The sequence below is a fragment of the Nyctereutes procyonoides genome, unplaced genomic scaffold (assembly GCF_905146905.1).
Source record: "Nyctereutes procyonoides isolate TBG_1078 unplaced genomic scaffold, NYPRO_anot_genome, whole genome shotgun sequence".
NCBI lineage: Eukaryota > Metazoa > Chordata > Mammalia > Carnivora > Canidae > Nyctereutes > Nyctereutes procyonoides.
This window is the reverse complement of record NW_026575047.1, coordinates 8,226,099-8,239,322: the sequence shown is the minus strand read 5'-3', so window position 1 is coordinate 8,239,322 and position 13,224 is coordinate 8,226,099. Positions and strand designations below refer to the sequence as shown.

At 36.5% G+C, this 13,224-nt stretch overlaps 1 protein-coding gene across 2 annotated transcripts in view; it reads right to left on the bottom strand.

Moving 5' to 3' along the window:
- STIM2 (stromal interaction molecule 2) overlaps positions 1-13,224 on the bottom strand; it is a 140,522-nt gene that overhangs the window by 89,472 nt on the left and 37,826 nt on the right. The window contains exon 1 of one of the 2 annotated variants that reach the window (XM_055326600.1): positions 11,023-11,039. The exons of the other annotated variant lie outside the window; for it this stretch is intronic. The gene's annotated coding sequence lies outside the window, so the exon portion shown is untranslated. Of the gene's footprint in view, positions 1-11,022; positions 11,040-13,224 lie in introns of those variants that run through there. 2 annotated transcript variants of the gene reach the window in all.

Below are 13,224 nucleotides of genomic sequence, written 5' to 3'. Positions count from 1 at the left end.
GGCATTAGCTAATCAATGGCACAACACCAAGTCTCCTGCAATCTTAGTCTTTCTATAATATTACTATTACCTTAACAGACATCAAAAAACATTTTTCTCAAAAAAAATAAATAAAATAAAAAACCATTTTTCTCAATTATACTTAACTCTAATATCTTTTAGTTGATTCTAAAACCAAATACACCCTAAAAGATATGGAGAGAAGATAAAAAGGGAATTGAGCACTTAATTGGGTAATATATGCCAGGTGCTTTACTTGGTTATCTAATTCAACTTCTCTCAACAACTCTGCAATGTTGGGATCATGCTTCTTCTTTCTATGATGAATAAATCAAATTCTCATATGCAAAGCAATATGCCCAAAGTCAAAGAGCTGGTTATCTATTTTGTCGAAATTCAAAAGAACTTTATGTTTCCCCATCTCCCATAATACATCAAAAGAAAAAGACCTCCTATTTCTAAAAATTCCCTGAAAGAATAATATTCTGAAAACAAATTCCAAAACAAGAATTCTAAAAGCAGGCTCATTAAAAGCAGTACTTATTACAAGTATATAATCTCCAAAGATTACTATATTGAAAAAGAAAAACACTTCATTTAGGTATAAGTCTTACTCTGTACTTATAGGATTAGTTTGTTTCTGCAAATAATTATTTTAGAAAGTTCTTACTGTTTCTAAGTGACAACAAATTCACACTTCCAACAGGGAAGCAGAACTCACGGCCCTACCAATTTGGTTTCAGCAACAAAAATGGGTAATTCCCCTTCCATATACTGTTCCTTGATAATGGAAGAAAGATTTACAAAGTTATACTTCATTCAATGAAAGAGGTGAGCACCAGACATATGTGCGCTTATGATAGTAGCCACAGGAGAGAAATGAGGCCACAACCAGAGACTTGAAAATTAGGATATCTGTAAATCAAATATTTCTAAGTTGGGAAATGCCTATACAATGTAGAAAGAAATAACCAGCCAACCATTTCTCTTATGGAAATCACCTCCAACAGCCACTGGTTTTGTTCTGTTTTGGGAAGGGGAAGTCTCATAAAACGCTCCACATATTATGGGTTTGCAAATTCAGCTTCCAACACACAGAGCTCCTAAATAATAATGTGTAGTTACAAAGCTTATTGAAATCCTTATGGTAATTAAAACATCAAAACAGAATTAAGGTATCTCTGAATTTTGAAGAAATTATCTTACCAGAATTTTTTAAGGCCTCTTTTTTCCCCTCAGGTTTGGTGAATTTTTATTTGCTAATAAACACTGAGCACCTACCATATAACAGATTCTGTGGTCATTTTTAACATATTAATTCCAATTTTTACATTAATAAAAAACATAATTATTACTATCTGTATTTTTAAAGTAAGCAAACTGAGACTGAATAGTTAAATCACCAAAAGACAGTCTGCATTTTAAATTTATTCATCTGGTCAGATTCACTAACTGTTTTCTTGCACTGTGTATCTACTTAGAGTTGCAGATAATATTCGTGAGAACTGTCAGTTATACATGGATGAACTATGGAGATTAAGTGTGTCAGTGCAAAGAAATCCTGAAATAATTGAGTACATAATAACATTTTAAGTATGAACTCACAATGAAAGTAAACCTGGTATCAGAAAAGTCCTAAGAGCAAAGGTAACGGCTCTCCTGATTCACCAATGAAGCCCTGGAGACGTAGATCTACATTTATGTCATCTAATCTACACCTCTATCTAACTTATGAATAATTCAATTAAAAGGCCCAACATCGGGGGTTGTCAATTTTATCCAAAAAATTGTTTTTGTGTGGGATCCCTGGGTGGCGCAGCGGTTTGGCACCTGCCTTTGGCCCAGGGTGCGATCCTGGAGACCCGGGATCGAATCCCACGTCGGGCTCCCGGTGCATGGAGCCTGCTTCTCCCTCTGCCTATGTCTCTGCGCCTCTCTCTTTCTCTCTCTCTCTGTGACTATCATAAATAAATTAAAAAAAAAATTGTTTTTGTGTTTGCCAACATTTGTTTCTTTCGTTCCTTCATGTCAGATGGCCAATCCCCATACCTTTCATTTCACTCACTGCTTTTGAATACCCTAAAAATTCCACTGATCATTTTCTAATGCTAAGATATTCACAGACAAAAATAGCCTCTTTAAGACATCCAAAAGGAAGCCTCCACACCCCCTGCCCTCCAACCAAAAGACATGGAAAAGCCGCAGAGAGAAACTGGAGATATCAGCATTTGTTAAGGAGCCTACAAAGGTCCTCACGCCAAAAAAAAAAAAAAAAAAAAAAAAAAACAGAATCAGGCAAAGCATTTGTTTAGTAGTTTATGAGAGAACTGGCAGCTAATTCTAAAGATCATTAATTAATTTCAGTCTCCAATATAGTCTTTTCTATCTATCCTTTCACATGATTTTTTTGCACCATGTAGTTCTAACAACTATTTCTGCTTGACATACGTAAGCAGAAGGCAGTGAGTTCAGAATTGCAGAGGTTACTGGAGATTCCTCACATGTAGCAGACACTGCTCCTAATCGGCCTGGCAAATGTAAATCCTTCCCAGAGGAACCTCTGTACCCTAAGTGTCTACCTCAGCTCTTCAGTTGTAATGGTGCGCTGTCATCTAACAAATCAACTTTCAGGGGTTCTCACTAAACCTCAGTTTTACTAAAGGTAACACTGAAAGTAATGAAATGATTTAATCAATACATCAAAATACACGTACACAGAATACTGACCTTCCTATTCAGAGATTTCTCCCTCAGGAAAGAATATATACTATCCCCAACAATTCTTCCACTGTCTAGAACTCAGGGTACTCATGACTCAGCTAAAAGAATTACCCCCAAAGAATGTGCAGTGTCTTCTGCATATTCTATTAAAATGGTATAATTTCTTCCAGTTAGGGTAGATTTAAACTTTGGAAACTGCTCCGGGAATCAACTGGAAGAATATCATTTCTGCTCCAAACAATGTATCAGGTACCAGTAAAGAAAAAGATTTTCTCATGTGGCCAAACTTCAATTCATTAACCCTCAAACTTATTTTTATATTTTTTAGAATATGTCATTAATATCTTATTTTTAAATAACTGTGATCTAAACAATAAATGCATGATAATGTAAGTTCCTGGAGGGAGAGTATTAAAAGATAAAAAATTGGCCTGAATATAGTCAACTGAGTCAAATATTTAGCAATTCAATACAAACACAGATTTTCATTTCTTTTGAGATCATAATTCATTTTATTTCATAAATTTTCCAAATTTTCATTTCTCAATTTGAACTAAAACCAGTATCAATAACTGATTTAATTATGTGTCTTGTTCATATTCCCATCAACTAGAATACCACCTTGGAACATAGCAAGCACTGAAGTATTTACTGAATGAGTGAATCAGCATAGAAACTCAATGAGTGATCATGGATTAAGCTGATTTAGATTTATTTATACCAGAAAATTTTCTCTTTCCATATGTATCAAATCAACAAAATATAACCAAGCCATTGAATGTGACAAAGTACCATTCACTTCAGCTGACAATAATGCCATTCTTATAATCAATCACTCAGGACCAAAAACTCTAAGGTCACTTTTTTTTCCTAAGATTTATCTATTTATTTGAGAGAGTGAAAGGAAGAGAGCACACGCACGTGCGAGCAAGTGCACATGAGCAGGGAGAGGGACAAAGGGAATGATTTTCAAGTAGAGTCCCTGCTGAGCACCAAGCCTGATGTGGGGCTCAATCTCAGGACCCCAGAGATCATGACCTGAGCCAAAATCAATTGAGCCACCCAGGCCCCCCTAAGGTCATTCTTGACGACAACCCTCAAACATATAATATCCAACCACAGAAAATCTGTTGATTCTACCTTCAAAACATTATCCGGACTCTGCCCCATTCAGAGTCACCATCATCTCTTGTGGAGACTAGTCCCTCATCCTTTAATGTCTTCTTGCCCCTCCTTTCCTAGCTAAATCCATGGTCACTTATAATTACCCCCCTGCAAACACACTTAAGACCGTGACCCATTTCTCACTTCATTATACTTGGTTAGCAAAGCCATAAGCATGGAAAAATCTAGTTCTCCACCTACTCTGTACCTACACCTATACATCTAAACATGGCTGAGCATGATGCCTTAAGTCCCTAACCACAGACCTCAACTGCACCCTCAACTTGACCAGGCAATCACACTCTAACTCCCTGGTCAATTCATACTCCTACTCTATTTCACACCTTCTTAATCCTCACTCTTACTATCTTCTCCTTATCCTCATTCACAGCAAAGACTCTGCTTTCTGTACTTCACCAAAAGAAAAAAAAATTTACACAAGGCATTCAGAAGAGAACCGTAAACTCATATCATGCACTGAACAACCTCCCAATATCTACACCTCATACAGAGTCTCTTGCCTGTAGCCACAGATGAATTATCCAAGTTTCTACATAATGTCTATCCCTACATTCATGAACCAAATCTCAGCTCATTTGGCCCTTCAAGAGCACTCTTCCAGAAATTCACCTAACATTTTGCTCTCAATGAATCACTACCATCAGAATATAAATATTATTTTTTCTCCCATGCTTTAAAAAAAGGGGGGGGCAAAACATTCTCAACTCCACTGCATCACTACTCACAAAGAACTATTTCTTTGTTCCCCTTTGCAGAAAATCTCCTTGAAAACATTGCTAATTTACCATCTCCAATTTCTCTCCTCCCTTTCTGTCTTAACATACACTCCCATCAGGCTTGAGCACTCACCACTCCACCAAAAGTCTCCTAGTCAAAATTACCAGTAATCTCTACCTTACTAAATCCAATGGTCAATTCACATCACTCCTATTTCTTGGCCTGTCAGTAACCATCTGCCACAGCTGATCATTCTCTTCCTTATTCAGTTTCCAGGACAATATAATATTCTTGCTCTCCTCCTCACTCACTGCAGCTTCTCAGTTTTCTCTTCCAAAGGGTATGAGGAAATTGTGGGGGATTTTGGTTATATTCATTACCTTGACTGTGGTGATGGCTGTACAGGTGTATACATGTTAACACCAAATTGTACACTTTAAATAAGAACCATTTATTATATGTCATTTATACCTCAAAAAAAAATCTTTAAAAAAATCCTGTCAGCTTTCACACACCATTCCTAGTTTCAATGATCACTCACAGATCATGAAAATAAGATAGTTAGTTGTTTTTAAACCTTAGAATGAAGATATCCTGGCCACTGAGAACAGTTAATTCCTTTCTCAGCCTATTCTCTCTCAATAACCTATATCTACCATTTTCAATTAATTATTGTCCTAACAAAAGAGAGAATCCAATGGGTGGTTAAGAGTTTGACTTTCTATTGTCATCTATTATCATTGAAGGATCAGAAATAATCGCTGCCGTGTTTTTTTCTCCAAACACAACATTCCAAAATGTTTTTTATTTTTAGCCCTCTCTACAAGTCTCAGTGAAGTTTAGCCTTCAAAACTATGAACATGGTTGACCAGATCTGTGCCACTTTCTTATTTACTAGCAGTTATATGTCCTATCTTCTATCTTTTCATAATCTTACATCCCTGTCTCAATTAACATCTACCTATATCAGGTATTTTAGTAAATATTAATTAGAAGTAATTAAGTAAATAAAATGGTATTTGAGGCATATAAAGAAATAAACCCATTAAAATATTTTACAAAAATCAAACACCTATGTGTTGAGAAGAAGGGGTGTATGTGTGTAAAATATTGAGCTAGCAAGAGTTTGTGGCAATTAAATGTTCAAGGAGCCACTATATTTATGTCACAACTCCAAGCATGTAGCAGAACTAATTAACAGTAAGAGACTCAGGGAGACATGGCTGGAGCAGTGTCAGATTTGTATTTTGTACAGAATATGCAGTATTGTAAAGTATATATGCAGTAGCTGCAGAATGTGGCTTTAAGGACAGCAGACTGGAGGCAGGGAATCTAGTAATTTTATCTCAAGCATGGGCAGCCCTGGTGGCTCAGCGGTTTAGCGCCGCCTTCAGCCCAGGGCCGGATCCTGGAGACCCAAGATCGAGTCCCACGTCAGGCTCCCTGCATGGAGCCTGCTTCTCCCTCTGCCTGTGTCTCTGCCTCTCTGTCTCTATCTCTCTCTGTCTGTCTCCCATGAATAAATAAATAAAATCTTTTAAAAAAAAATTTTATCTCAAGCAATGAGGTCTAAACCAAGGCTGTACTAATGAGGTGAGATAGAATGAGGCAGATTGTATAAATATTACAAAGTAAATTTTACTAATTCCTAGAACTCTCCACTCTTTCCACCACAGTCTGCAGCCTCCATTAAATAGAGATGTCATCAACAGGAAAAGATCTTATTCATTATCAAGCAAAAAGGTAACTACAATTTTCCTTTATATTTTGTAATTTTAGAGAAAGATACTCTAGAGATACATAAATTTCTAAATGATTAGATACTGAAAACTAAACTTATTATAAGCTATTTTTAGGGGGGCCCTATTAACAACGGGAAGACTGTTCTTATAGATAGTCCAAGAAAACTCCACCTACCATAGGACAGACTGGAACACTGCAACAGCTCCTTTCCACCTCAGGATATGAGGAAAAGACACGAGGCAAGGTGGCATCAAATAGGTAGAAATTGGCCAATGAGGACATGTTGTCAAAAAGACTGACAATCACTGCATTCTTTCTGTATACAGAACTCAGACATTTCTAAGAAATGATTTAGAATGATCTAGAATGCAATGAAAGAAGTCATTCATAAAATGGTGATCATTTAATACTAAAACTTGCTTCCTCAAATGACGTCACCATGTAGATCCTATACTGAAAAGTCATATTTACATTATTACCATAATTCAGGCATAAATTTAGATTCCACCTAGAGAAACAATTGTGTCATTGAAAGATATAATTTCTATCCTAAATGTGGCTATACTTTTAACAAGAGCAAAGCTCTTTGCAGATCAGCACTAGGTCAGTCTTCTAAATACAGACTTTTCATTCTCACTATTTTTGACAGGGAAGACAAATGTGTGAGAACAATATCTGTACACTGCCTGATTATTAAAAGCTCAAGTCCAGGTCCCCCCACCCCCATCCATCTCTCCACCACTGCCATCAGAGGTAACTTCATCATTCCCCCCATAGCCTTCCTCTAATGGTGTCCCTACCTCTAGTACCACCATACTACAAGTGTGCCGTGTTTTATGGCCACTGTATCTTTTCAGAATATGCACTAGTCACATCACCTATCCTGCTGAAATCCTCAGGACCTCCCAACCCCCCAAAGAATAAAGCCCAAACTTCACAGCATGCAACACAAGACATAATCCCCTACAATTTCACTAGGGATTCATCCTCTCTGCAAAGCCTTCCTGACCTTCCTAACAGGTATTTTCAATTCTCCACTCCAATTTATGCCTAACTATTACAACCTATCAACCCAAATCCTCCCTAAGTAATCACACCACCACCAATTCTAGTCAGACCTGAGCTCAAATCGCAATTCTACTATTTATTAACTATGTAATCTTTAGAAAACCTCTTAACATCTTTGGTTCTTTGCCATCTCAGCTGCAAAATTAACATTAAATATTCACCCTCATTCACTAGCAATGAAAAAATATAAAGAATAACACACAGTTGTAGAAAATCTGTAGAATCATAGTGCATCCTAAAAAAGAAATTAACATTTATTATACAAAGAAATTAAACTTTCTCTATGTCAAGTACAAGTTCTACTTCTGTGATAAGGATATAGGTAATGAGTTTTATTTAAACAAAATGTTCTGTTTTTCAAGAGGGAAAAAAGTCACAAGCCTATAACAACTAAACATTAAGTATCTGACCTTTGGCTTTAAGATAACAGAACTATAATTTTATATAAATGCATATTAAATCTCATAGAAATTAGTATTTCAGTAAGAAGAACACAGCCTCGGGACACCTGGGTGGCTCAGTGGTTGTGTGTCTGCCTTTGGTTCAGGGCTTGATCCCGTGGTCCCGGGATTGAGTCCCACATCGGGCTCCCTGTATGGAGCCTGCCTCTCCCTCTGCCTCTGCCTCTGCCTCTGCCTCTCTGTGTCTCTCCTGAATAAATAAATAAAATCTAAAATAAAAACAAACAAAAAACCAAAAACACAGCCTCAATTTCCAGAAACTTTTTATTCAAAATAACTATTGACAAATCTAGTATTTGACAGTATTACCTCTGAAAAAAATACAAATGTGATCACAATGACTTAAGTAAAATATTTTAAAACTCTGTGAGGGGCACCTGGATGGCTCAGCTAAGCAACAGCCTTCGGCTCAGGTCATGATCCCAGGGTCCTGGGATGGAGCCCCCGGTCAGGCTCCTTGCTCAGCAGGAAGCCTGCTTCTCCCTCTGGCCATATCACCTCCCCACCTCCCCATCGCTCATGCTCTATCTCAAATAAATAAATAAAATCTTTTTAAAAAAATAAAAATAAATAAAAACTCAGTGAAAATATAGGACACATATTTTCTACAAAGACATTTGAGATATTAAAAGTGCCCCGTCAAACCTGGGCTCCTCCCTTCAATATGTCCCTAGTGTCTCACCATTTCCCAGGGAACAGATTTTCTGGGAAAAGAAAGGGAAGGAAGGTAAGAAAAGAGGAACTTCTTAAATGACAGCAGATGGGAGAAATGGAGGTAAGGGTCACCAAGTGAAAGGTGTGCTGCACCTTCAGGAGGGCTGGGCAGGGGGCCTGGCATCTCCAATATACTGCCAGAGTGAGAAAGAGGGAGGAAGGAAGACCTCTCCTGGGTATTAGACACTACAAATACTACATAATATATTAAATCTTCAAAGCTCAAATAATAACAAACCTCTTCGTTATTAGCATCAACTTAAGAATGAGAAGGAAACAATTTTTTTGAGCCTATGGAGAGAATAAGGAATCAAATAGACAAGTTAGATTTCAAGGAACCACCGTTTGCAAGCACATTTAGTTTGAAAGTTCTCATGTTAAATGTAAGCTAAGATTTTATTTAAATTACACAGAAGCAATGGTTTTTAAAGTAAAATTTCAACCAAATTTCAAGTACAAAGTTATGTGGCAACCACAAAGGGCCTTACTTCTTACTGTATTAGATGAATTTTAATCCCTCAAAAGTATAACAAGGCTCTCTTTGTCTAAATTCTGGGGGGGAAAAAATCAATAACTACTTTGACAGCACTTTTAATTACCAGTAACTTAAGAACCTAAAGTCTTAAAATTCCTTTTTCTCCCTAATGTCACATGTATTTTTCTACCCAATCTCTTAGGAATGATACGCTCAACATGTACCTAAAGAAGTCAAAGTTTCTCTGAAGTATTCAATTTGCATGAAGACAAAATACTTTGAAAAAGCTCAGTGATTTAGGAAACAGGAAGTCTGGGCTGTGCATTCAGGTCAGCACACACACTTGTAGCTTCTACCGCCTATAAAATGAGGGGACTTAGGGATCCCTGGGTGGCGCAGCGGTTTGGCGCCTGCCTTTGGCCCAGGACGCGATCCTGGAGACCCGGGATCGAATCCCACGTCGGGCTCCTGGTGCATGGAGCCTGCTTCTCCCTCTGCCTGTGTCTCTGCCTCTCTCTCTCTCTCTGTGACTATCATAAATAAATAAACAAACAAACAAATAAATAAATAAATAATAAAAAAATAAAATGAGGGGACTTAAATCTCATGGGTTCCTCCAACTTTCTAACCTTTGAACTCTTCACCTATATTCACTATCTTTAAAACCTTTCATTTATCCAGTTGATGGTGTATAAAGTACTTCTCAGTTTATCCTCATGAAAACTTTGTGAAGTAGCTATTTGTTTAACAAATGAGGGATGTGAGGCCCAGAAAGTAAGAGATATACCCAAGATAGTAACTGGCAGAGTCAGAAGTTGAACTTAGGTACCTGGCTGTAAGTCCTCAACGAGTCCTCAATGATTCATTATTTAGAAATCTTACAAACTTAATAAGCTTAAAGTGCAAACCTAAACTGTATTAAAGAAATACAGTAGATAACCTATCTTTCAAAATGTAGTAATAGTCAAAATAGATGTAATTATTTACAAACAAAAAGTATGTAGACTATAACTCAAAAACTGAAGACAAACAGCTGAACTCAAAATAGTAAAAAATATTAATCAGCAACTGAATTTTTCACTTTTAACTACTGGCCTGTTACCACAGGAATATACTACTTTTACCTTACATTCTTCAAAGGACTAAAAACTAAACTAACGAGAATAGTCCCCACAAAGAAAATTCCAAGCCCAGATGGTTTTATGAATAAGTTCTAGAAATAATTGAAAAAAAAAAAAAAGGGAAGGAAACAATCAACAAAACTAAAAGACAACCTACAGAATGGAAGAAGGTATTTACAAATGACATATCAGATAAAGGGCTAGTGTCCAAGATCTATAAAGGACTTATCAAACTCAACACCCTAGAAACAATCTAATTATGAAATGGGCAGAAGACATGAACAGACATTTCTCCAAAGACGACCTACATATGGCCAGCAAGCACATGAAAAAATGTTTCAAATCACTTGCCATCAGGGAAATACAAGTCAAAACCCCAGTAGATACCACCTCACACCAGTGAGAATAGCTAAAATGAACAAGACAGGAAACAACACATGTTGGAGAGGATGCAGAGAAAGGGGAGCCCTCTTGTACCATTGGTGGGAATGCAAGCTGGTGCAGCCACTCTGGAAAACAGTGTGGAGGGTTCCTCAAGAAGTTAAAAATAGAGCTACCCTACAACTTAACAATTGCACTACTGGGGATTTACCTCAAAGATACAGATGTAGTGAAATGAAGGGACACCTGCACCCCAATGTTCATATGTAGTGAAATGAAGGGACACCTGCACCCCAATGTTCATAGCAGAAATGTCCACCATAGCCAAACTGTGGAAGGAGCCACAATGTCCTTGGACAGATGGATGGATAAAGATGTGGTGTATATATACATGCAATGTAATATTACTCAGTCATCAGAAAAGATGAATACGTACCATTTGCTTCAACGTGGATGGAACTGGAGGTTATTATGCTGAGTGAAATAATTCAATCAGAGAAAGACAATCATCATATGGTTTCACTCATATGTGGAATATAAGAAAAAGAGATCGTGGCTCGCCCCCTCTCAAATAAATTTTAAAATCTAAAAAAAAAAAATTTGAATCTCAGTAACAAACGTCATGGAAGCCATAAAACCATGAGGTAAAAAAATGAATGGAGAATTATTAAATGTAGAAATAGGTGAGACAATACCTGAACCAAATGATCTCACTTTCCAGTCTGAAGAGTGGAACAATCAAACATCATGTGCCTTACACAATGCAAAAGGGAGTACACAGTACCCCTGTGAAGATTCTTTTCTAAAAATCTGAACCCTAATCTAACCAAGCTACTACAGTTTAGGGGATAAAATAAGGGGATAGAACAAGTTAAATGATACAAAGAGAAAGGAATCAACCAAACCCAAATTAATCTAGATGACTCAATTTCTCCAACAAATCAACTGCCCGAGGAAAAAAAAAAAAAGGAGAATATAACTAAATTATCTTGTTTGAATTCTAATTCTAACATTTTTAAAAATACATTTTTGAAACAAAAAATATGCAGTATTAGACATTAGATATCTATTATCCATTACTAATATATATGTAGTGTGTCCTAGTTACTAATATATGCCACTAATAATGTATATTAAATACACTGTCAGTTATTAGTATTAGATATTAAGGTATTATTGTTAAATTTAAGTATAGTAATGTCCTAGTGGTTGTATTTTTCAAAGATCCTTATAAGAGAAATGCGTAGTAAACTATTTACAAGTGAAATGTCATGAAATCTAGGTAACTGATTTGCTTTGAAATATTCCAAAGTAAAAAAGGGCTAAATATGCTGCTGAAGCTCCATAATAGGGGTTCATTAGGCTACTGTCAACTTTTATATTTATTTGCATATGTCCCCATAAAAAACAATCAAAATTCAATTTGAAAATGGGCAAAGACAGAGAGAGGACAAATGTATGAAAAGATGCTCAACATCGCTAGCCTTCAGAAAAATGCAAATTAAAACCACAGTGAGATACCACCACACATCTATTAAAATGGACAAAATACAAATACATCAATACAGACAAATACTGGCAAAGATGCAGAGAAATTATATCTCTTACACTTTGCTGGTGAGAATGTAAAATGGTACAGCCACAGACTGGAAACCAGTCTGGAGGTTTCTTAAAAAATGAAACAGAGACTATACTATATGTATATGGTCCATCAATTGTGTTCCCAGGCATTAATTCTAGAGAAATAGAAACACATTCACACATCCTGAACATGAATGTTTCTAAGAATTTTATCTATAATTGGCCCAAAAGAAAACAACCCAAATGTTCTTCCACAGGTAAACGTCTAAACAAACTGTGATGCATCCATACAACTGAATACTACCCAACAGTAAAAAGGAATAAAGTACTGATACACTCAACAGTCTGAGTGGATGTTAAGGCCATTATGCTTACTTGAAAATCAGAAAGTTACATAATCTGAATGAGCTTGGAAGAAGAATCCAAGCTCCAAATGAGAATGCAGCCCAACTAACCCCTTGATTTCAGCCTTATGAAACTTGGCACAGAGAACCCGTTAAGCTGTGCCAAGACACCTGACCAACAGAAACCCTAAGATAATAAAGGTATGTTGTTTTAAGCAGCTAAGTTTGTAATAACTTACTATGCAGTAAGCACAGATATCTAATACACTGTGTCTGATGATTATTTCTTAAATATGTTTACAAAGAGAATGACTTTGGAGTAATAAATAAAACCAAAAACAGATTCAGCTACTTTTTCAAACTAATTCAAAACCCGTCTAAACCTTAGGCCCTCGTGTTCTGGCTAAAGTTTTATAAGAACAAACTATCCAAAGAGTGCCATGGTTTGGAGACTGCAACTTTAATTGGCCCTCATAAATGACAGAGCAAGATAAAGACTTAAAACTGATGACATTTGGTTAGAGTCAAATTCCTGGTTTTTTACATTTCTCATCACTAGTTGGGTTTTCAAAACCCAACTTAAGGTCAAACTCTTGCCTTTTCCTAGCCATACAAGAAATCTGCAGGAAATAAAGGGAATTTTTACAAGATCTTGCTACCTGCAGCACAAAAAAACTCAGTTATGAATCTATGATAATAATTGTTATCCTAAA